The 24,053-nt window shown below is 43.7% G+C and overlaps 1 long non-coding RNA gene and 1 pseudogene across 1 annotated transcript; both read right to left on the bottom strand.

The window, feature by feature from the left end:
* Positions 1–2,733: 2,733 nt before the first annotated feature.
* LOC103304524 (general transcription factor IIE subunit 2-like) lies at positions 2,734–3,343 on the bottom strand (annotated as a pseudogene).
* Positions 3,344–12,350: 9,007 nt separating this feature from the next.
* On the bottom strand, positions 12,351–23,678 carry LOC129149455 (uncharacterized). Its single transcript, XR_008556352.1, has 3 exons — positions 23,623–23,678; positions 14,980–15,057; positions 12,351–12,476 (listed from the first exon to the last, which is right to left on the bottom strand). It is a non-coding gene; the product is annotated as an uncharacterized LOC129149455 (long non-coding RNA).
* Between the last annotated feature and the right edge of the window lie 375 nt (positions 23,679–24,053).

Here is a 24,053-nt window from a genome sequence, read left to right as displayed (position 1 = left end):
CATACACACTTTTTTGCTCATGGGCATGGTGTCAAAAACCGCTTCTAGTTTAAACCATCCTTTTATCTTTTTGGGTCTAAAGAAATAGACTGGTCTCCTGTTGAAGGTTTATCCTCAGATTCCCTTAATAATCTCCCTTTGTATTGGGCCCTGTTATGATGCTGAGTGATGGCAGTTTGGCTCCAGGTTGCAAATAATGGGCTGGGCCCTAGCTGGTTTGGCTCAGTGGGTAGAGAGTCGGCCTGCAGACTGAAGGGTCCCAGGTTTGATTCCAGTCAAGGGCACATACCCAGGTTGTGGGCTCGATCGCCAGTAGGGGGCGTGCAAGAAGCAGCCAATCAGTGGTTCTCTCTCATCATTGATGTTTCTCCATTCCTCTCTTTGAATTCAATAAAAATATATTTTAAAAAAATAATGGGTTGGGATAGAAGTGCTTTTAGAGAAGGCTTTGCCTCAGGAAACTGCATGAAAATTACTGAGCTTCAAGCTGGAGCCCAGGGACACTCAGGGAAGCCCTGAATTCTAGAGTAGTTGCTACTTCTTGCTCACTAGGTCCAATCAGCTTATTGTCATCAGTGTAATAGAACTTTAAGATGTCTTGTAGAAGGGAAGATTGATCAAGATCTTCACAAACTAAATTATGACATAGGGCTGGAAAGTTGATATATCTCTGATGTAGGACAGTGAAGATGTATTGCTGGTCTTGCCAGTTCAAAGCAAACTGCTTCTGGTGATTATACAAACAGTTAGTGAGAAAAAAGCATTTGCAAGATCAATAGCTGCATAACAAGTACCAAGGTATGTGTTCATTTGCTCAAGTAATGAAATCACAACTACAATAGTAGCTGCAATTAGAGTCACCGCCTGGCTAAGTTTATAATAAACTGTTATCCTCCAAGATCCATCTGTGTTCTACACAGGCTAAATAGGTGAATTGAATGAGGATGTAGTGGGAATCACCATCCCTGCATGCTTCTGGTTCTAAATGGCATCACTAGACTCAGAAATCCCTCCAGGAATGTGGTATTGCCTTTGGTTTACTATTTTCTTAGGTAAATATCTTTCACCCCACAGGTCAGGGAATCAATGTGGGCATTCTGCCAGTTACTGAGAATAACCAATGTGGGCATTCTTCCAGTTACTCCAATTATCCATTCTGGAACTGGGGAAATAACCATTGGATGAGTTTGGATACTTAATGGACCCACTGTAAGACATACCTGATCTAAAACTCCATTGATCTCCTGACTTATATAAACCACCACTCTGACTGGTAGACCCCAGAAACACTTTGAGTGTCCTGGAATTAGTGTCAGTCCAGAAGCAGTGCTCAATACTCCCTGAAATGTTTGATTATTTTCCCCCCAATGCATAATCATCCTGTTAAAAGGCCATATGTCCCTTTGGTAAATCCTGGCATAAAGATTTACAGTATATATTTTTGGCTGTATGGAGGGGGTCCTTCCTTCAGAGACCTGGACTCCCCTTTCTTTTTTTTCTGGATGCAATAATGGTTTAATGTATGCAAATCAATCAATGTGATAAACCACATTAATATAGTGACAGAAGAATATCCTATGATTATTTCAAAAGACACAGAAAAAACATTTGACAGAACTCAATCTGTTCATGATAAAAACTCTTAATACAATGGGTACAGAACATACCTCAACATAATAAAAGCCATACATGACAAGCCTAGAGCTAACATCATACCCAGTGGAGAAACAATGAAAGCTTTTTTCTAAGATCAAAAACAAGACAAGGTTGCCCACTCTCACCATTCTTACTCAACACAGAACAGAAATTCCTAGCCAAAGCAACCAGGTAGAAAAAAGAAATAAAAGGCACCAGAACAAATAAAAGGAAGAAGTAAAATAATTTCTACTTGAAGATGACATGATTTTATATAGAGAAAATTCTAAAGACTCCACCAAAAAACTATTCAATCTAATAAACAAATTCAATAAAGTTGCAGCATACAAAATTAACATACAGAATCAGTAGTATTCCTATACACTAACAATAACTCATCTAAAAAGAAATAAAGAAAACAATCCCATTTACAATACTATGGAAAACAATATAAAATACTTAGAAATAAATTTAACCAAGGAGGTTAAAGATCGCCAAACTGAAAATTATATAACATTGATAAAAGAAATTAAAGACACAAATAAATGGAAAGATATCCTGTGTTCATGGATTAAAAGAATAACATTATTAAAATGTCCATACTATGCAAAGCCATTTATAGATTTAATACAATCCCTATCAAAATTCCAGTGGCATTTTCTACAGAAGTATAAAAACAATCCTAACGTTTACATAAAACCACAAATGTGCCCAAATAGCCAAAGCAATCCTAAGAAGGATAAAGCGGGAGGCATCACACGTCAAGATTTCAAGCTAAATTATAAACCCATGGTAATGTAAAACCAGAAATCTTAAAACTTCTAGAATAAAACATAGCAGCCAATCGATGTTTCTCTCTCATTGATGTTTCTCTCTCTCTCTCCCCCCTCTCCCTTCCTCTTTCTGAATTCAATAAGAACATTTTTTAAAAAGCTTCTTGACATGGGTCTTGACAATAACATTTTAGATGATACCGTCAAGCCCCCTGAGCGTTGGGCTGTAAAGCTAGCATTCAGGTTGGCAAGATGACTCTATCCATCCTTGATGATTTGCAAAATCCAAGAGGCTAAATTCTGATTTATCCTACAAAACTGTTTACTATTTGCCAGGAGCAATGTCAGAGTAGTCCTTTAGCACTCCAGCCATGTAGTCATTATGAGTCTTAAATAGTTTTTTTCTGTGAAGCAGGCTTTTTTCTTTGAATAGGTTACCACTTTCTTTGGTCCGGATTCCTGCATGGAAGAAATACCCTGTCGCTTCAGATATTCTCCAATTTTCTCCTCCATTGAATCCACAGTGACACTCCTCCACAGTTTCTGAAACTCTTCATCCACAGAAAATTGACAGCTTTATCATTGAAGAAAATAATTTTCTTCTTATTAGGACGATTTACAGATAATATCTGGTCCCCTAAAGCCTTGACAGCTTTCTGGGAATTTGGCAGTCCTTCCTCTGTATCTTCTGGGAGAATTCCTCCTAAGCCTCGCTGGTTATGCTTATCTAAGAGCCTAAGCAGAGCCTTCTTATCTTTTAAATTGTACTTGGGCTTGAAGGTATACTTCCCATCTATTACTTCAATTTTTGGATTATTGACTAATGTCTCAGACAGTAGCCATTGTTTCTGCTTGAGTCCAATATCTAAATGTTGTGTTTCATCCAAAATTTCTTCTAAAGTTAGAGGATGTGTATCTCCTCACTGATGACGCATCAGTCTCTATGCGGTCTCCAACTTTCGGTCCTTGGGTATCAGGGTTCTCTCCTGCGAGTTTTCTGTTGATTATTCAGGAACCTTTTCTGTATTTAGTTGTAATTCCAGTTTGTTCCTGGGAGCATGAACATGCAGCATCCACTTACTCTGCCACCATATTTAATCTCCCTGGTCTCCCCTTTCATTCAAGGGGTTCTAAGTCTGTAAACTGGCTCAAGTCTTACAAGTTATTGGGGGCCATATATCTCTGTTTTGGTGATTTAAATTAATCTTCAGTGGACTTGACCTAGGATTCTTCACTTATATAGTTCAAGAAAGGATATAGTAGACTGCCCATCTATTTCTCTTCAAGAGACACAATGATCAGCTAATCAATGCCATAAATCTTTGTAAGTCAGACTGTTCTCATTATTTCTTTGACTTTGCTGTCTATTACAGTAACCATGCCTACCTTGTTTTTTGTCGATTAAGTGCCCTTACTTGGCGCTTATCACCCTGGGATCCAGTTATCCCCATTTAATTTAAAGATACTCGTTCAGTGGCAGTAATTACCACTATAATTTCTGACCTTTTGAGAAGAGTGATCACAGAGCTCTTCAAAGTTGTTGGGGCTCCCCTCAAAAATGTATTTCTCACAGTCATGAGAGGTATGTTCTCCCGGGGTGGGTGAACAGTTCTTACATGATAAATCCACTTTTACATTCCAGTCTCCCTAAGCTTTCAGATACAGTATACCAAAGGAGTCCTAGCATTTTAAATTTATATAGTGCAGACCACTTTTTGGTTCATGTTTCAACCAACGAACAAAAGTGATAGCACTTTTTCTAACCCATTGAGCTGCATGTTTGAGTCCAGAATCTCTGCTTACTGGGCTCATATTCATATATTCAGCCCAATCCAACTTTATGTTATTCACTTTGTTATCTCATACTCTTAATATTAGTTTCCACACAAATTCCCCAGATGTTGGTCTGTATAAATTGAAAAAAATCACACAGTTCTTTTGATGTGTAGTGTACCTTCTCATGAGTCACACTTTGTACTTCACATTTTGGAGCCTGCTAGGATTCAAAACTAGTCAAGAAGCAAAGACAAGTGTTGGGTAGATTATGAGGACAATCAGCAATGTTTGGAAGTAAACTACCTCAGGGGAAGCCATTAAAGGTTTTTAGGGACAGCAGGTTTAACCTCTTCAGACAGGGGTGGAAGGACTGCTTCTATTGGCAGAGAAGACTCAGCAGAATTTAGGGGTCCACTGTCCCCAGCTTGACTGGGATCTGTCCATATGTCCCCATTTCAATATTCAGGATCTCATTTCTTTCCAATCAATGCCCTTACTTTAACAGAAGATACCCTGTGAAGTTTGAGATTTAATTTGCATTGTACTAGTAATTTAGCCACTGGCAGGATGATAGTCTGGGTTTAGTTTTCAGAAATCTCTGCACTGTGGCTACCCCATAGTTACCATATTTTTCAGTCATGTGATTCTCATTCAGTTCTTTTTTATAAATTCTATTTGTTTTCTGAGATTTTATATTTTTTTCCAAGAGAATTTGTAATTATTTTTATGATGGCTGCTTTAAAATTCTTGTCAGAGAATTCTGATATCTGAATTACTGTATCTCAGTGCTAGGGCCAGTCTGTTGTCATTTCTCATTTGAGTTGTGACCTTCCTGGTTCTTTGTATGATTTTTATTATATCCTGCACATTTTTGAGTATTGTTAGGAGACACTTGGTTCTTCTTCTTCTTTTTTTTTTTTTTACTTTAGCAGGCAATCCCCGCTTTTAGGTTTGGCATGCAGCCCTGGCCTACTATTGTGGACTATAGTTATAATGACAGTATGATTTTCAGAGATTATGTGGTGCTCTATTGGTATGCTTGGTTTATAGCATGTCTTCCCTGCTGATGCTCTTGAGGGGGTGAAAGGAGCTTTCCTAGACCTGGCCATCTAGTAGTGGAGGAAGGGGTTCTGTTAACTTCTGCAAGAATGTTTCCTGTGTTGGGAGCTGCTGGAGGCAGGAATCCTGCTATTAGGGGGTGGGGAACATTGTCTGGGCCTGGAACTTATGGCCTGATTTCCTTTGCTGGAGCCTCCCAGCAGAAAAGTGTCTCTGGGTGGTGGAGAGCATTCTCAGGGTCAATGGTTAAGGAGAGATTTCCTGAACCAGGCACCCTTCTGAGACACAAGCCCAGGAAAGGACAGGAGAGCCCAGCTCCCTAGGGTCTGTCTTACCATCACTTTGTGGTTCTTGTCCCCATCAATCCTTCTCTCATCTGCCCTCTCTTTAGCAGGGAGGGGTGGACATGGAAAAGCTCTTTTTTTGTTGGCCCTTGAATATAGGACCATTTTTAAGTGTTCTTGACCTTGTGGAAGAATTTCAGTTGTGAATCTACTGTGCCTTACACACCAAGACCTATCTAACTACCACAAAAAGTTGCAGTGGGAAAATATTTAGGGATGTGAAACCAAGAGTTTTATTTCCCAAAATCACTATTGCTGCTCATGACCCCTTCCCTATTGAAGCTGAGGAATCCTCTTCAATAGAAGAATGACAAAAAGCAGCATCCAATAGACCTTAGTTTTTAAAGCTAATGTTTTCATTTGCAAGAGCTGGGTTTTGTTAAAAGAAATAAGTATATGCAGACCCTCAGATAGCCAAAGCTTAGAGCTCAGAGCCTAGATATATGCATTTTTAGCCATAGATAAGTAGGATCTAGGATAGGATAAAGTGTTTGCTTCTCTCCCAGAAGAGGGAATAGTGCACTTCTAGAGCTAGGGATGGGGCTGGACACAATATCAGTATGTGCTGCTAGGCATGCTGTGCACTACACAACTCCAAGGTGCATCACATGTGAATGGGTTCACTTTAATTACAGACTGCACAACCTGTGTAACTGTATGAAATGACCCTAGAAAGAGGCTTGGAAAGGAATGAGAGAATATTGAGATAGGAAATGTGAAAGATTGGGAATCCCAGAGCAGAATTGAACCTGGCCCTACATTCTACCTGGAGTTCTGAGAGGGACACACCCTATCAGTGCCCCGCACCAACAGGAGAAGTCAAGAGGAGGTCAGAAATTGAGCTCTTATCCTTTGAGACAGCGTGGAGGGACCTGGAGAGTATTATGCTAAGCAAAATAAACCAGTCAGAGAAAGACTAGTATCACATGATCCCATTCAAATGTGGAATGTAGTGAACAAAATAAACTGATGAACAAAATAGATCCAGAGACATACTGTAGAAGCATGGAACAGACTGATGAATCTCAGAAGGAATGTGGAGGTGGGTGGGTGGGTGGGAAGAGATCAACCAAAGAACTTGTATGCATATATGCATAATCATGGACACAGACAATAGGGTAATGAAAGTCTGGGGTTGGGGGTGGAGGCGGGTTAGAAGAGGTCAATGGGGGGATAAAGGGGACATATGTAATGCTTTCAACAATAAAGATTTATAAATAAATAAATAAATAAATAAATAAATAAATAAATAAATAAAATGAGCCTGGCATTTAGGGAGGAGAGATCCTGAGACAGTGCCCTTGAGTTCCTGGGGGCTTATGAATAGCATGAGTGAGTTTCAGCTATAGGCTCATAAAGAGACTCCATAGAAATGCTGAGAGGACTGGTAACAAGACAAGGCCTGGAACTTGGAAGAAGATGGCCCAGAGTATACAACTATACTGATTGGAGGCCACGGCAGCAGCCATCAGCACTGGCAGCAGATGCTAGTGTGTGCCAAAGGTCAGGAAGGATCAGTTACACCCATCCACCAAATATATAAGGGGTGGGGATCACAAACACTCAAAGACTAAGAGAGGTGAGAGAGAAAAGGGGACAGGTCCTTGCTGTAGTCATCTGTAGCTAAATGATTTCTTGGGGAAGAGGAAGAGGGGAAAGAAGAGTGAGAAGCAGAAGAGGTGGGGGGGCAGAGAAAGTAATAATTGGGTAGGGAGAAAAGAGAAGGGGAGGGAAAGGAGGAGAAAAGCAAGGGGAGAAGTGGAGGAGGAGTGAGGAAGAGGGGCATGAGGACTACAAGGAGGGAGAAGGAAAGGGGGAAAAGCAAGAAGGGGACAGGGACATGGGGGAGTATATATAAGAGGAGAAAGCAGCCCTTATAAGGATATTGGATTTTAAATTTACACAATTGAAATGCAGAACAAAATAAGTAATTAATTGCACAAGAGAGATTAAGTTTTAATCTAGAAGAGACTGAGTCACCTTCAAGGGACAGGATTCAATAATTTCTTCCATCAGTAGAAATGGGAGTTCATGAGCAGGTTGACCTAAGATATCCTATCTAATAAAGAGGGAGTATGCAAATTGACTGTCACACCATCACAAAGATGGCTGCACCCACAGTGGAGGCTGAGTTCCTGTAAGGAGCCTTAATGAGCAATCAGCAGGGACCTGAGGCTGCATGGCGCTGGGCCCCCTGCCCAGTGGGGCTTGACAGGGGACCTCAGGTCACACCGCCTGCCCAACGGGGCTTGACAAGGGACCTCAGGCCACATCCCCCACCCGGCGGGGCTTGACAGGGGACCTCAAGGTGCACACCCTGCCCCAGCCCGGGCTGGTGGACCTCAGGCCATGCCCATCAGTGCCCAGGCAGGGCTTGACAAGGGTGGGGCCAGCTGGGTCTGGGTCTTGCGGGATTTTGAGGTGCCATGGGTGGGCGGGGACTTGACTCTGGGTCCCACAGTGCATCCCAAACTCTAACAGGAGGAAGATTTTCATATACATTTTACTAATTTTCTTTAATCTCTGACACTTCTATTACAAAGGGCAAATAGCAATATTAAAATATTTCCTCTAATTAATCCCCTTTTCATGTGCACGAATTTCATGCACCAGGCCACTAGTAGGGATATAAAGAAAGTTACATTTCTGAATGGCTGAGCTACTTGAAATTACAAATCTGCTAGAAACTGCCAATATCCTCAAGACTTCTAAGTGGTATCAAAATGCTTGCATGTCCATTGTTCCCATTGTTTCTCTTATTCTGTAGCTGAACTTCATGAAACAGTTGTCTGCTATTACATGAATCAAAGCTCTCCATGCTAGGAAAAAAAAAACAATAAGAAAATCTGAGTTAAATAAAAACATGTATTTACAGAATTTGGGGGAATCTTTGGTACTGATGGGTACTGACTACCCACTGACACAGCCTCCAGGTGGAATATGCCCTCAGGCTGCTCCATATGCTGAGAGTCCACACTACTCCAGACCTCAGTAACAATTCTGAGTCTATCTGTCTTATGCAGGAGAACACAGCAGGAAGGGAAAGGAGCATTCTCTCAGGCAGTAACAACTCCATTTGGCACACCTTTCCACAAATACTCCCAGTTCCAAATGGAATAACTACTTGCTCCTTCCTCTGTTCATTGTGTCCGTGATCCTACCTGATACACTTGCTCTGGGTCTTGCCACATCAATGATTCTCCTTCTTATTGCAAAAACTAATTTACTCAGAGGCATTCTTTTCTCAGGTTGGGAAATAAAAACACCAAGGGTTGCCCTAACCAGTTTGGCTCAGTGGATAGAGCATCGGCCTGTGGACTGAAGGGTCCCAGGTTTTATTCCGGTCAAGGGCATGTACCTTGGTTGCAGGCACATCCCCAGTAGGGAGTGTGCAAGAGGCAGCTGATCAATGATTCTCTCTCATTGATGTTTCTAACTCTCTATTCCTCTCCCTTCCTTTCTGTAAAAATTAATAAAATATATATTTTTAAAAACCAAGTGTTCTTGTGTCAGTTTAGTACAGGGGACTTGTTGACTTACTGTGGGGTCAAAAAAGAGGTTAGGGGTGAAGCAGATTCTGGCTGAGTATGGGGAAGGTGCTATCACTACCAAGAGGGCTGAGTAGCAGAGAACAGGGAAGATGAGGAGTTCTGTTCTGGGCTCCCAGCCTTCTCTGCATCCAGTCCTCCCTCATAACCATAGTCCTGTGGCTTGATGTGAGATTAAAGAGAAAGTGTTTCAGCCACTGAATACCCTGGTATCACACACATGCACACGTGTAAGTATACATAATGCACAGACAGTGTGTGCATGTACATTAAACACAGCTCCAGCATTCCACTGGAGTGTCTCTGGTCATCACCCAGAACACAGGTCCCTCCACACATATCAGTGAGCCCCTTTCTCCTCTTTTATCCTCCAAGCTGGCATTAACTTGGAGTGGAATAGGGGGAATAAGGCAGCCAATAAAAAAAGGGAGGGAGAGGAAGCAATATCTTCCTGGTTTCAAATCCACTTCTTGTTCTTATTCCTGTTCCCAGCCCAGAAAGATCAAGGAGCGGTGGGCATTGTGACCCTGTCTTTTAGAGTATGTGGGAGTGATTGAGGATCTTTCTGAAACACTTGGCATTGGTACTCCAGGCATTGGACAGTGGATGTGAGTCAAACACTATAGGAAGAAAGAGTCATATAAAAGGAGCACTGTGTGCCCCTAGACAAACCAAAGGGAAGAAGGTTCCTAAGGAGGATGGATGTGGACATGGCTGGTCCCTTGCAGCACTCCCTGGTTTCTGGTTAATCTTCCTTTCTCTCTCTGTCTCTCTGGCCGCCATTTCCCTTTTGAATATTTTATTTGTGATTCTGACTTCTGGAGAGACAGATCAAACCCTCTGAGTGGACATTTTGAGACCTCATCGTCACCATAAGTGAAGGGTATTTTCTTCCCGTAAACTCAGCACACTACTGAGCCTCTATGAAGGGGGCCTCGCTGGTCTTCAACCCACCCAGACTCTCCCATAGGAGTTCACAGCCTCCCTTGGCTGAGTGGTCAGAGTTCACATGATCTGTGTGAGACTGCCTTCATTACCAGTCCTCCACGGATGGTAGGCATCCCCTGTGAGAAGTGGAGCCATCAATACCAATTTTGGGGGAAGTCAGCCAAGTGTGAGGTAATATAGAGTTCAACCTGGATCTCCTGCCCCACTGGTGTGGACACTTTTACTATGTCCCTATACTAGTATATCCAAGACTGCCTAGCGTGTGCTAGTCACCATTGCTAAATTTCTCTGTGCTGCTGGTTTTGTCTCTCAACAGGATGATTGTGAGATTTATCCATGTTGGTTCATGGAGCTCTATGTTATAAGTATTGTGTTTTCCCTTAGATGCCAGTGGACTGGCCATAATGGGTCCCTGATCTCTAGTTTGTCTCCTCCTCCCTCTACCAAGCTCCCTGGTTTATTTCCTCCTAGCTCTACCCTCAGGTCTTCACCTCAACTCTTCAAGTTCCCCCATGCCACTGCCTTTATTTGCTCACAAGTAGGAGGTTAACAGTCATAGTTCAGCTCAGATACCCTCCCTTCCATCCCACAGCCATACCTGACCCTCTGAGGAGAGGCTTGTTATACTCTGACAAAGCCAATTCATAGCATGCACAAGTGAAGGGGGTATGAACAGGGAGGGGTGTTCAAAGGACATGGAGAGGTTAAATTGTCTGCATAATAAAGAGCTGGGAGAAACTGGGCAAAGGAGACAGAACGACAGCCCCTGAACTGTAAGTGAGGGAGAAGGATAAGAGGGTGTTCTGGAAATGGTTTACAAGTTGTAAGGGGAGAGAAGAGAGGGTAAGGGAAAGGATGCTTGGAGTTTACTTTTGGATTTCACTTTACAGGAGATTCATGCCTGGAATATGTGATGGTATGAACTTTTCATCCTTATTTTAAGGTAATCTTACTGGTCATTTTGGCTTGCCCATATCCACCACCCTTCTTACCTCTTAGCTCTCCCTGTCTTCTCTTCAGCTTAGCTCTTACTTCTGAATGTCCAATTTGCCACTTTACACCCATTTCCAAGTTCTTTTTTGTTTTGTTTTTTTGTTAATCCTCACTGGCGGATATTTTTTCCCATTGATTTTTAGAGAGAGAGAGAGAGTGGAAGGGAGAGGGAGAGAAAGAGAGTAACATCAATGTGAGAGCGACACATTGACTTGTTGCCTCTCACACGCCCTGACCGGGGCCCGGGATTGAGCCAGCAACTGAGGTACATGCCCTTGACCGGAATCGATCCTTCAGTCCATGGGTGACGCTCTACCCACTGAGCCAAGCTGGCCAGGGCCCATTTCCAAGTTCTTGAGTGAGTATCTGCTTTCCCAGCAATTCCTTTGGGAAACTTTTTTTCTGGAAGCTCTTGCACTACTGGTCTTTATGACCTATGGGCTGGCTTCACTTCAGTCAAATGAATTCTCTTCTGTCAACAGTGGCCTGAACAGGTTTACTCAACATGGCGAAATAAAGGGGCCTGGGGGTGGGGGTTTCGACTCTTTGGGGACAATGAGAATAACAATGACCTTTAGAAGGCCCTGAAGGTTTGATATTTTCATATTAAAATGCCTGTGATCTATTTTTTTAATATTTAGTAGAATAAACAAAGAAACATAGCTGTAGTTTCTAAATGATGTTTTCATAGCATCAGAGTAGTAAAAAAGTGTCCTAACCTCCCCACCCATCTCATGGCCTGTTCTTAATGTCTTCTCATCAGGGTAAGCAACTAGGCTTTAGAGGTGAATACAGTGGCTGTCTCTCCAAAATGCCCAGGGAGAGGAGTCCTGGGTCCTGGAGTGACCTGGTACTACATCACTATTCCCTTGCTTTTTCACATTAAAGGTGGAAGAACTCTGACATCCAGCATGATCTCGCCATCCCCAGTATCTGAGAGCTTCTGCTTAGTATGTGAGAATGAATGGACTCCCCATCAATATAAATCAAGAAAGTTATATGGCATAAAAACATATCAAATCAAAAGGAGTGAAAATGCAGTTTTATTTTAACAGCTGTTAAAAGGAGGAATCTGTTATCCTAAATCATTTTTTCTGCATTTTCAAAAGTCACAGACAGGCATAAGCAGGCAAGTCACATGAATTTTTTCAAAGGCCAACTCTACTCTGGTGTGGCTTATGTCAGCATCCACAGCCACTTTGACAGATCCACATCATTTCTCAGAATCCCCAGCTGCCTACCAAGTAAAAAGGTCAGCACGTTTCTGGAGGCCATGTTGTGTTTTATGTGTGTATCTTCCCTTCTCCTGAGGATTACTGAGGGCTTGCTGGGAATGACTTCAGACTGGTCTTTATCTATGACTGTTCAACACCACAGACTGCTTCAGAAGAGTGCAAAAACTAGAAAGTGTGGAAAAGATGATGAAACCCAGTTAATCCAGGGGAACTAGGGGCCTCTTCCCCCAGCCTCCTCCCCAACACACACACACACACACACACACACACACACACACAGACACACTCTCACTTGGTTCCAGAACGAGTCATAAGAGATAGCTTTGGGACATCATCTGACTTCAAATGCCAACCTTATCATTTCTTTCATTTTTTTATGTACATGTGACTGTGTCTAGAATATGTGTTCCTTTACACTGACATATTCTCAATTCCTATTTTAATTGTTACATCTATAGTGCAGATATTCATATATTGTAGAGAAAGCTCAATACCACGGGTACTCTCACATGTGTTCTCTTCAAGTTTACTGAATAATCAGTTCATCATGGCAAAATCTTGTTGAGAGTCATGACTGTGCTTGCACTGAATGCATAGATTCATTTTGGGAAGAATTGATAAGATAACAATAATTATTTTTCCTATCTAGCAAGAAATGGTATTTTTAGTGTCAAAACAGGAAACACACAAAAAGTTTCATGCAAATTTCCAACTATGTAAAAAATTATATTCACATATGTTTTGTGGCCAAGTGAACTGGCTATAGTATTTCTTTACTTTCGTATTTTATTTTTAGAAGAGTATATAATGTCTTCTTCTGTGTGTTTAAAATGCATGCAATCTTACTTTTTGTAAACTATCTGAATAATTGACTTGGTTATTCTGAAGAGTCAGTCACATAAGAAGCCATAGGCAATTTTCCAATTTCTATATGTAAATTAATTATAGCATATCAACAATCTATATATATATAAAAGGCTAATATACTAAGTGTCTGACCGTCCATCCAGTTGCTATGATGCACACTGAGCACCAGGGGGCAGATGCTCAACGCAGGAGCTGCTGAGCTGCAGTGACTTAGCAGTGGCGGTTCTTGGGTGACACACCCCAAAACCAGAGAGGAGGGAGCCCAATTCCTCACGGGGCCATGCTACTCCACTTTTGGCCATGGGTTATGTTGTAGCTGGGGCACTGTTGCCCCAAATCTGGTTTACTGCACACTTGCATTTGCATTCCCCACCCTGTACAACAGCAACTTTGCACAGTGCCCTCTCATACTCCGAGACCCCTAGGGGAATGTTGGAGAGCGGATTTTGGCCTGATACCCGCAGGCCAGGCCAAGGGACTCGACGTGCCAGAGAGATACTGCTCATTCCACAGACACTGGGAAAGGGATCACGGAAGGTTGGCCCCAGGGCATGTCTGGCCTATCTTGCCTAGTCCTGCCTCACCAACCACCTCCTAAATAATTTCCTTTCAATGTGCATGAATTCATGAACTGGGTCACTAGTATGATATAAAATGCAGCTATTGAAAAAGATGAAGGAGTCCTCTATGTACTGACATGGGCAGGATCTCTAAGAAATGGTAATTGAAGAAAGAACCTTGAAAAAAAATGGGTGTCTCCTTATTCCATTTGTCTTTCTTCACAGAGTCATCCACATGGCAAAAAGTAAGTGCAAAGAATAAGATCTGAAAAAATGTACAGCAAACTGCTAATGACAGTTCTTTTGGTAGAGGAGGATAAGATGGTGGGGTATAGGAAAGGAGCCAGACAGGGATTACATTTGTAAAGATCTGTGTCTTTGACAGATTCTCATTTGGGAGACAAATAAGAGGTGAAGACACCCATCCTCCAGTCTCTGAGACTCCCTGGGCCTCCCTGTTTTACCAGGAATACAGTAATGAGAGTCACAACACCAGCAATACCAGACTTCTGCTCAGGGTGTCTGCCTGCCAGGCACTTCTCCAAGGGATGTACATACAGTAGCTCATTTAACCTCGAACAGCTTTGGTGGGCAGGCACAGGAAAGGTATGTAACAAGCCCAAAGTCACATAGCTGCATGTGGCAGAACCAAGATGTGAACCCCCCTGTCTGGCTTCAGAGCCCCAGGCTCCACCACGTCAGAATGCCTCCTCTTGATCCTTGTGGGAGGCCAGGAAACCATTCTCCACCTCCTATTTGTTTTGCTTTTACATGTTTCTACATGGGATGGAAAGAAACCCGGAGGACTGAGCCCTCCCTGCCACTCAAGAAAAGGTAATGTGTGGTCTGGGTCCCTCTTACAGGCATCTGTGCCTCAACTGCCTCAGTTATGTGAGACTGAGTGGGGCAGCAAATCACATCTCATAATCTGTTTTAGTTCCTCAGAGAACAGCACTAAAAAAGCCACAAAGCCCCTTCCTCACCATTAGTCCTCTCACATGGTATAAAAATCCATGTCCTACCCCTACACCGTACCTACATGGGTCACATTCTGATGTTAAGCATATGGTTGCTCTGTATCAGAGACTTGCTAGGTAATATGGCATGAGAAGTGTGACTATTCACAGGCATATTTTCTACAATGAAGCACCCATTTATTTGAATTGACATTTTAAAAAAGTAGTAATTTAAGAGTCATGGCCGAGGTTGAATCCAGACTGAGAAAGAGTAGAAAATCCTACCTGAGCCTGAGTTCTTCTGTAATTTTCTGTTTATAGTTGGATCTTGAAGCCAGTGTTGCTGACCACTGCCCAGTGGACCTTTTGAAACACAATGAACACTGTTAGGACATTTTGGTAACTCCTCCCACAGGAGTTTTAAGTGGAGAGATTTTGCTCAAGCCAAGGAAGAGCTCTGAGACCACGATAACCAATGTCCAGGGAACAGATAAGTAAGCAGACGGTACCCAAACCAAGGTAATATCTTCTCTCTCCTCCAGCACCGCTCACTCACCATTTTCAGCCATGATCATGCAGTAACCCAAGTAGTGGTGGTCAGTGCTTAGACCTTGTAAAAGCTTGTGGTTACTATGTCCTAAAGAACATTGTGCATTGTCGTGATACCTCTTTATGCCTAATCAGTTGGGTTTTGAGACTCAGGAAAAGAGTGGGAGGAGGGGAAAGGGAACTTCTTTCTCTCCTTGTCTTCCACTCCTGATCAGTTGTTGTTTCTGCAGGACATGTAGCTGCTCAGTGGTCTGGGAAATAAAACATCCAGATACACCAAGATAATGTGGCATCTTAATCTGCCATCAACAAACTCATTGAAATGATGAACTCCAACCCTGATGTGTAATGACAGGATGAGGACTGTCATTTCTAAGTTAGTAAAAATACATTATATACAGAAGTGATTATGAACACGGGCTCAAGAGAAAGGTGGTCTGATTTACCAGTTCTGTGTGTGCTTGGGCAAATCCCTTAAATTCTCATCCTTAGGTTCTCCCTTGGCAAAGTAGAGATGACAATAGCAACCCCACTTGCAGAATTTTGTGAGGATTAAATGAGATGATAGTGTAGTATCCCCAGAACTTTTATGCGGTTTGGCTCTCACTGGTTTCAGTTACCCTCAGTCAACTGCAGTCTGAAAATATTAAATGGAGAATTTCAGAAATAAACAATTCATATATATGTTAAATCTGTCCCCTCTCCTAGTCACTCATTGTATCCATCCTTGAACCAGAAGTAACCCAGGTGCTGGTGACTGGTGTTCAGAACTTGCCATTGAGTGTGGTAACAATGTTCTGAGAGCCATTGCAGGGTTAACATGATTCCTCTAGGTCAAGCATGTCAAACTTTTGGCCCTCAGGCCTCATGTGGCCCACAATGAATATTTTTGCAACCCAGCCAATATAATGGTATGTAAGAAATGTTTTAATAAAAATGTCATAACTTAATTTTTACAATATCTTGTTATACATAATCTATAATAATAAAAGGGTAATATGCTAATTAGACATGACATCTTCCGGACTTCCTTTCTGACCAAGCTGGGACAGAGGGAAGCCAGCCCGGGTCCTGGGTCCTGGGTTCCTGCCGGCGGCCAGAGGAGGGAAGCCTGGGTCCCAGGTACCAGAGGGAAGCCAGTGCAGGCAGCCAGAGGAAGGAAGGCCTACTCTTGCACGAATTTTCATGCATCGGGCCTCTAGTTATTAATAATGAACTACAAAGTTTGCTAAGGACTGATTACTATAACTGCGTTGCTTTCATTTCCCTTACGGGCCTTACGCTTAGGTGCATCATTTCTCTCCACTAACACTAGCAGCAAATATTTTAGCAGCCAATTGCCATGTCATTACTCTTGTACTGACTTGTTTGGTGTGCGCAACAGGAAATATTTTGCTTTCGGAGAACAAGAAAAATAGGTTTATTTACGTTATGCTTACTAATTTGTGCAGTTATTCAGTGTCTGGTAAGTTAATGTTCAAGAAAAAAATATTAAGTTTTATTAAAATGTTCTATTATTTTATGTTAACGATTACTCATTTATTTCAGCCCTTTGTATTCAGAATGTCTCTATCAAAATAAACCTACGTTTCTATGAAAATTGAAGCTTTTGTTTTTTTGTGGCCCACGTAAACTTAAACCTTGTTTATTTGGCCCGTGTTAGCCTTTGAGTTTGACATGCTTGCTGTAGGTGCTTCACCAAACAGACCCTGTGGCTTACAGAAAGGCAGTGGGATAAAAGGAATTTTTCCTCCCTTTCTTTGCTCTCTCCTCCAGACCAATTGTTACTCTTGTGGGAAATGTGGCTGCTCAAAATAACTCCTGTGATCTGGATAAAACAATTAGATACATCTAGTTAATTTAGCATTTTATCTGTTATCTACAAAATGAATTGATTTTTGAACTCGAACCCTGCAGGGTAACAACTATGTGGAGGACTAGTAATTGCCCATAATAGTAGAATGATGTTGCATACAAAAGTGGTTAGGAGCACAAGCTCAAGAGACAGGCTACTTTTTTTCCAATCCCTGTTCTGCGTGACGTTGGACAAGTCTTTTAAGCTCGCTGATACACACGTTTCCCCTTTGTAAAGTGGGGATGACAACCCTTCCTTCCTTAGGTGTTTGTGAGGTCCTTGGCTATGCAATTACACAAGAGAGAACATTCCATTTGTATCCATGAAAGTTCTGCTGGCATCAGCTGCTGAGAGCCTTAGCTGGAATAACTTGGCATGCACTATAACCCCAGAGAGCTAGGACAACTTCCCTTGTAGCCATGCATAAGCTCAATTCCAGTTCTCACTGAGACTGGCAAGCCCAGGATCTGCCTGGAGCCCAGATGGGTGCCAGTCTGGGCATCTAGGCTTGAAGCACTGCTGCTGATGGTATTTATGCTACTCAGAGAGGTCCGCAGGCAGACGCTCTATCCACTGAGCCAAACCTGCTTGGGCTGTTGTTGTTTAGTCCTTCCACTTTTTTTCACCCAGGCCCCGAACTCTCCTCCCCTCTAACAGTTGTCAGTCTGTTCTCTGTATCTATGAGTCTGTTTCTATTTTGAAAAGGGCATAAGTCATTTTTCATAGTTCACAGCCCAGTGTAGAGCCAAGGTGGTCCCAAAGCTAATAGGAAGTTATATGCGGGATGAATTCACTTCTCACTTACCTGTATCTGTTTTCTGCATGCCCTGGTTTCCCCTCCAACTTTTAGTGTGTTTTTTTGTGTGTGTGTGTGTTTTTTTAAAATATTTTTTATTCATTTTTTACAGAGAGGAAGGGAGAGGGATAGAGAGTTAGAAACATCGATGAGAGAGAAACATCAATCAGCTGCCTCCTGCACACCTCCTACTGGGGATGTGCCCGCAACCCAGGTACATGCCCTTGACCGGAATCGAACCTGGGACCCTTCAGTCCGCAGGCTGACGCTCTATCCACTGAGCCAAACCAGTTAGGGCTCCAACTTTTAGTTTTAAAGCTTTCAAACCTACAGAAAAGTTGAGATAATAGTAAAATGAACACCCATAAACCATTTACCTAGATTAAAGAATTTTTAAAACTTTACTATACCTGATCCTCTCTCTCTCTCTCTCTCTCTCTCTCTCTCTCTCTCTCTCTCTCTCTCTCTCTCTCTCTCTCTCATAGTTTTTAGAATTACCATTCTACTATCAGTCCATAAAAATCCTCAACCCAATGTCATCCTTTGTACCTTGTTTCTAATCAAAGATTACACATTTACTTTTCATGTCTCCATAGTCTAATTTTATTTAGAACACATCCACACATTTCTTGTGTGTGTTTTTCTTACAAAAGAGTAATGTTTTTGAAAAGTTAATTTCAAGCAGAATGTCTCTATATTTAATTTGTCCAAATTTTCTTCATTATTAGACTGAAGTTAAACATTAAAATGTCTCAAGATTTCTCTATTGTAATTAATGGAGAATTTCCTCTTTATAATAAATAAATAATCTTAGAGTGTGTAAATGCCTTATTTTCCTACATTCTTTCACCCAATGATTTTTGCATCCATCAATACTTTTGCCTAAATAAATTATTATAAGGATGGTTAACAATGGTGATAGATTATGATGTCACTCTGCTAAAGATGGCAAGACAGCCTGGATCCCTTGAGGACTACACTATCTCAGTTTGATTCTGTCAAAAAGTGACTTCTATTCAACAGTACTTAAATGGTAGAAATTGAAACAAACAAAAACCCCCACAGCATCTCTAAGCTGAATGGTTCAGGAAAAGTACAGAAAGTTTGAACCATGATGAAAAAATGATGCCAAATAACAGAGAAGAAAAAGACCTCCTTAAAAACAAGTTGCTAACAACGGGTTTATAATATCTAAATAATAAATACATTTCTACATTTTTCCTTAGCTTACACCTAAAAGTATAGTTCTTACAGGCATGGTACACAGAACATCTTGATTGACAGAGGACAGAATGACCCAAATTACTGGTACATGCTAGCCAATATATTAGTGAACCAGATCATAGCTAGACAAGGATTGGTGAACATATTGACAGAACAAATAGCAGATATGTGGAAATCTCAGGTTGAGCAAGAAAGATACTGGGCTCTCACCACGAGCAGCAGTCACTGTAAGGACCCTGAAGGCAGCTGTCTCACAGTCAATCTCTGGTATCTGAGAAGAAGGAATACATGGACTAATGATGGGACCATGTCACAAAAGTTACACACAGAAAACTGTGGGCTCCTGGAGCTGCTGACTTCCTAATAACAGGCCAGGTAAGTCTTCTGAGTAGAGTCAAAAGCACCTACAAGTTCATCTGAGATGATCAAGAGGAAAGCAGAGTTTTCTAGTCAAAGCAGTATATGTTGACAATTGCATCAAAAAGAGTAAATTACCCAGGGATGGGGCCAGCTGGGTCTGGGTCTCATGTGGTTTTGAGACGTGCGCGGGTAGGCAGGGACTTGACTCTGGGTCCCACAGTTCTCCCCAGACTCTGACAGGAGGAACGTTTTCATATATATTTTACTAATTTTATTTCATCTCTGACACTTCTATTATAGAGAAAGGGCAAATAGCAATATTAAAATATTTCCTCTAATTAATTCACTTTTAATGTGCATGAATTTCGTGCACCAGGCCACTAGTTAGTTAATAATGAATCCACAAAATAACAGCTTTTTATCTACAATAAGTACATTACATTCAAAACCAATAAATGTAATCCTCAAACTTTATTTCTACTAACTCTCAGAACAATTTTGAAAACAGTATTTTGGAAAGAATTTTGAAGCTTATGAAGAAGCATCTTTGTCCCCTATAATTCTTAATAAAAAGATTTTTTGAATGATAAAAAAAGAAAAGAAAGACATTAATTCAAAATGATATATGTACTTTTATGTTCATTGCAGCATTATTTACAACAGCCAACATATGGAAGCAGACTAGGTGTCCATCAAAGATGAATGCATAAAGAAAATGCAACACACACACACACACACACACACACAGGAATATTTTGCAGCAATAAAAAAGAATGAAATCTTGCCATTAGCAACAACACAGACACACATGGAGGGCACTATGCTAAGTGAAATAAGCTTGGCAGGCAAAGATAAATACCTTATGGTTCCACTTACATGTGGAATCTAAAAAACTAAAACAAGCAAAGAAAATAAAACAAAAATAGACTCCTAGAAAAACAGACCAAAAGAATGGTAACCAGAAGCGAGGAGGTGTGGGAAAGGGGGGAAAGAGGTAGGGGAATATAGTCTATAATATTTTTATTAGTGACAGATGATTACTAGAATTAGTGGGGTGATGACATTGTAAGGTATAAATATAAGTTGATGCACTATATTGTACACCTGAAACTAATACAACCAATATAAGATTGTATAGCAACTATACTTAGAACAAATAAAATTAAGCAAATTTAAAACAGGATATGTTGAAATAGCAGAGGTACTTTTAGAAAGAGGGCCAACTAATATCCAGGTGATTTATTTATTGCGAGACAAAATAAACAAACCATAAATATCGCATTCTAAAATGTAAAATTTTGTGCTTTTAGTATATTCATAAAGCTCTGCAACCATGTAACATCACTACCTATTCCAGAAGAAAACAGATATCCATCATCCCCAACACCACGAGCCCTGGCAACAACAAATCTCAGTTTTGGCTCTATGGGTTTGCTTACTTCTTACATTTCCTACACATGGAGTCCTACAATGTATAGCTTTGTGACTGGCTTCTTTCAGTTAGCACACTGTTTTCAAAATACCTGTGGTAGAAGACATCACTACTTCATTCTTTTACGTGGCTAAATACTCCCCCATTGCACAGATGTACCACTTTGTTTATCCAATAATCATTAGATGGACATTCGTGTTGTTTCCTCTGGTGTGTGTGTGTGTGTGTGTGTGTGTGTGTGTGTGTGTGTTAATTGTCACCATTGATTTTTTTTTTTTAGAGAGAGAGTAGGGGGTAGTGGGGGGGGGGCGAGTGGGGAGAGACCGAAAGAGAGAAACATTGATATGAGAGAGGCACATCCATTGTTTGCCTGCTGCTGGCGACCAGGGATCGAGCCTGCAATGGAGGTACTTGCCCTTGACTGGGATGGAACCAAGGACCCTTCATTCCTCGGGCTGACGCTCTAACTTCTGAGCCAAACCGACTAGGGCTCTGTTTGGCTCTTATTAATAAAGTTGACATGCATATTTGTGTACGATTGCTTGCGTGGACATGTTTTGAGTTGTTTTGGATATACAGTATATGTACTAGGGAGTGAAATTGCTGACTCACGTGGTCACTACATTTTTTGGAGACATTTAAAAACATTTTTAATAATTTAGTAATTCTACCTGGTTCATTATTTCTCTCAAGTTTGAGGTCTCTCGTGTTTCATAAACTCCAAAGGGTCAAAACGCAAATTTTAGAACAACAACGGGCCAGTCAAATCGGAGGAACACTTATTAAAATGTCCTTAATGCGAGTGTCAGGAGCTCAGGGTTTGGGGGTGCGGGTGAGAAATCTGAGGTGTTGTTTTTTAAATATTCTTATTGATTTCGGAGGGGAAGGGAGAGGGAGAGAGAGATAGCAACATCAATGATGAGAGCGAGCCACCGATTGGCTGCCTCCTGCACGCCCCCTACTGGGGACCGAGCCTGGAACCCGGGCTCGTGCCCTTGACCGGAATCGAACCCGGGACCCTTCAGTCCTCAGGCGGACGCTCTACCCACTGAGCCAAACCGGCTGGGGCCGAAATCTGAGTTTTGAACCCGCTCTCCGGGGCGTCTCTTGCCACAGAGGGTGTAGAATCCTGACTGGGCCTCAGGAAACTCACAAGTGTTCCCACCCGGACCTGCTCCCCGGTGCGGAGCGCCTAGCCCGCCAAGTCGCAACTCTAAGAAGACCCTGTTGGCCCCGCCCCCCGCGCCAGTGGGAGGTCTGCCTGCCGGGGGGCACGCAGTGGGGTCCTGGCGAAGCCTAGGCTGAGTGGACGCCTAGGACCTAGGACGGCCAGCACCAGGACCTGCTGGAGAGCGCAGCGGTCGGCGTCGGGCAGAAGTGAGTCCCTGGTGTCGGGGGTGGGGGGGTTGGGGGGGGGAGACTCCAATGGGTGTGCGGAGCGGGCTCCCGGGGACGCCCCTGCTCCGACGGCCCGCCTGGGGCACCGTCCTGGCTAAGGCACTGGGAGGAGGCGCACAGCGTGACGTGCGGGAAAGTAAGCGGCGGGCGCCCGTCCGGTCCCAACACAGCAACACAGGCGCGGGAAAGGAAGGAGCGGCAGGCGCCGGTGCCGTCCCTCCACCGACGGCCAGGAACGGAGGGGTGGGCGGCGAGCAAATGGGCTTTGGTCCCTTTCAAAGTCGGGGGCGTGTGGAGACAGAGGCGGGCACCCCACCCCCAATCCGGAGCAGGACATGAAGGAGGTGCCCGAATTCGGTGAGGCCCGAATTACCGCCCCTTCACGGGCGGAGAGGCCCGAATTACTGTCCCTTCCCTGACGATGAGGCCCGAATTACCGCCCCTTCACGGACAATGAGGCCCGAATTACCGCCCCTTCACGGACGATGAGGCCCAAATTACCGTCCCTTCACGGGCGGAGAGGCCCGAATTACCGTCCCTTCACGGGCGGAGAGGCCCGAATTACCGTCCCTTCAACGGCAGGCGATCACCGTCCCTTCACGGACGGAGAGGCCCGAATTACCGTCCCTTCACGGACGATGAGGCCCGAATTACCGCCCCTTCACGGGCGGAGAGGCCCGAATTACCGCCCCTTCAACGGCAGGCGATCACCGTCCCTTCACGGGCAGGGGATTACCCTCATTCACGGACAATGAGGCCCGAATTACCGCCCCTTCACGGACGATGAGGCCCGAATTACCGTCCCTTCACGGGCAGGGGATCACCGTCCCTTCACGGGCGGAGAGGCCCGAATTACCGCCCCTTCACGGGCAGGGGATCACCGTCCCTTCACGGGCGGAGAGGCCCGAATTACCGTCCCTTCACGGGCGGAGAGGCCCGAATTACCGTCCCTTCAACGGCAGGCGATCACCGTCCCTTCACGGGCAGGGGATTACCCTCATTCACGGACAATGAGGCCCGAATTACCGCCCCTTCACGGACGATGAGGCCCGAATTACCGCCCCTTCACGGGCGGAGAGGCCCGAATTAACGTCCCTTCACGGACGATGAGGCCCGAATTACCGCCCCTTCACGGGCGGGCGATCACCGTCCCTTCACGGGCGGAGAGGCCCGAATTAACGTCCCTTCACGGACGATGAGGCCCGAATTACCGCCCCTTCACGGGCGGGCGATCACCGTCCCTTCACGGGCGGAGAGGCCCGAATTACCGTCCCTTCATGGAAAGAGGGGCGGGCACACGTCCTGGACCCTCACCGGGAGCTGGAAATGAAGGAGGGCGTCCGGGGACACTGGGCTTCGGTCCGTTCACGGGCGGGGCGGGGGGGGGGGAGGGACACAGCGGCGGGCCCACGCCCACCCCCATCCCCCACCCTCAACCTAAGCAGGAGCTGGGATGACGGGGGGCGGGGGGAGCGCCGTCCCTCACGGGTGGGGGATGTGGACAGGAGGCAGGCACACACCCCAGACCACAGCCCGGAGCAGGACGTGAAGGGGGGCGAGCACCAGACCCCTTCCCGCCTATAAAAGAGAAAATGGAAGGAGCCGCAGGCCCACAGCCCAGACCCTAAACTGGAGCGGGACGCGAAGGAGGGGGCTGGAGGCACCGGGCTTAGGTCCCTTCACGGACGGGGGCGGGGGGGGGGTGTGTGGAGACAGTGGCGGGCACCCCCTCCCTCCCCACACAT

This window comes from Eptesicus fuscus, chromosome 1, assembly GCF_027574615.1.
Source record: "Eptesicus fuscus isolate TK198812 chromosome 1, DD_ASM_mEF_20220401, whole genome shotgun sequence".
NCBI lineage: Eukaryota > Metazoa > Chordata > Mammalia > Chiroptera > Vespertilionidae > Eptesicus > Eptesicus fuscus.
The sequence above is the reverse complement of the archived record's forward strand: the minus strand, read 5'-3'. Positions and strand labels throughout refer to the sequence as shown.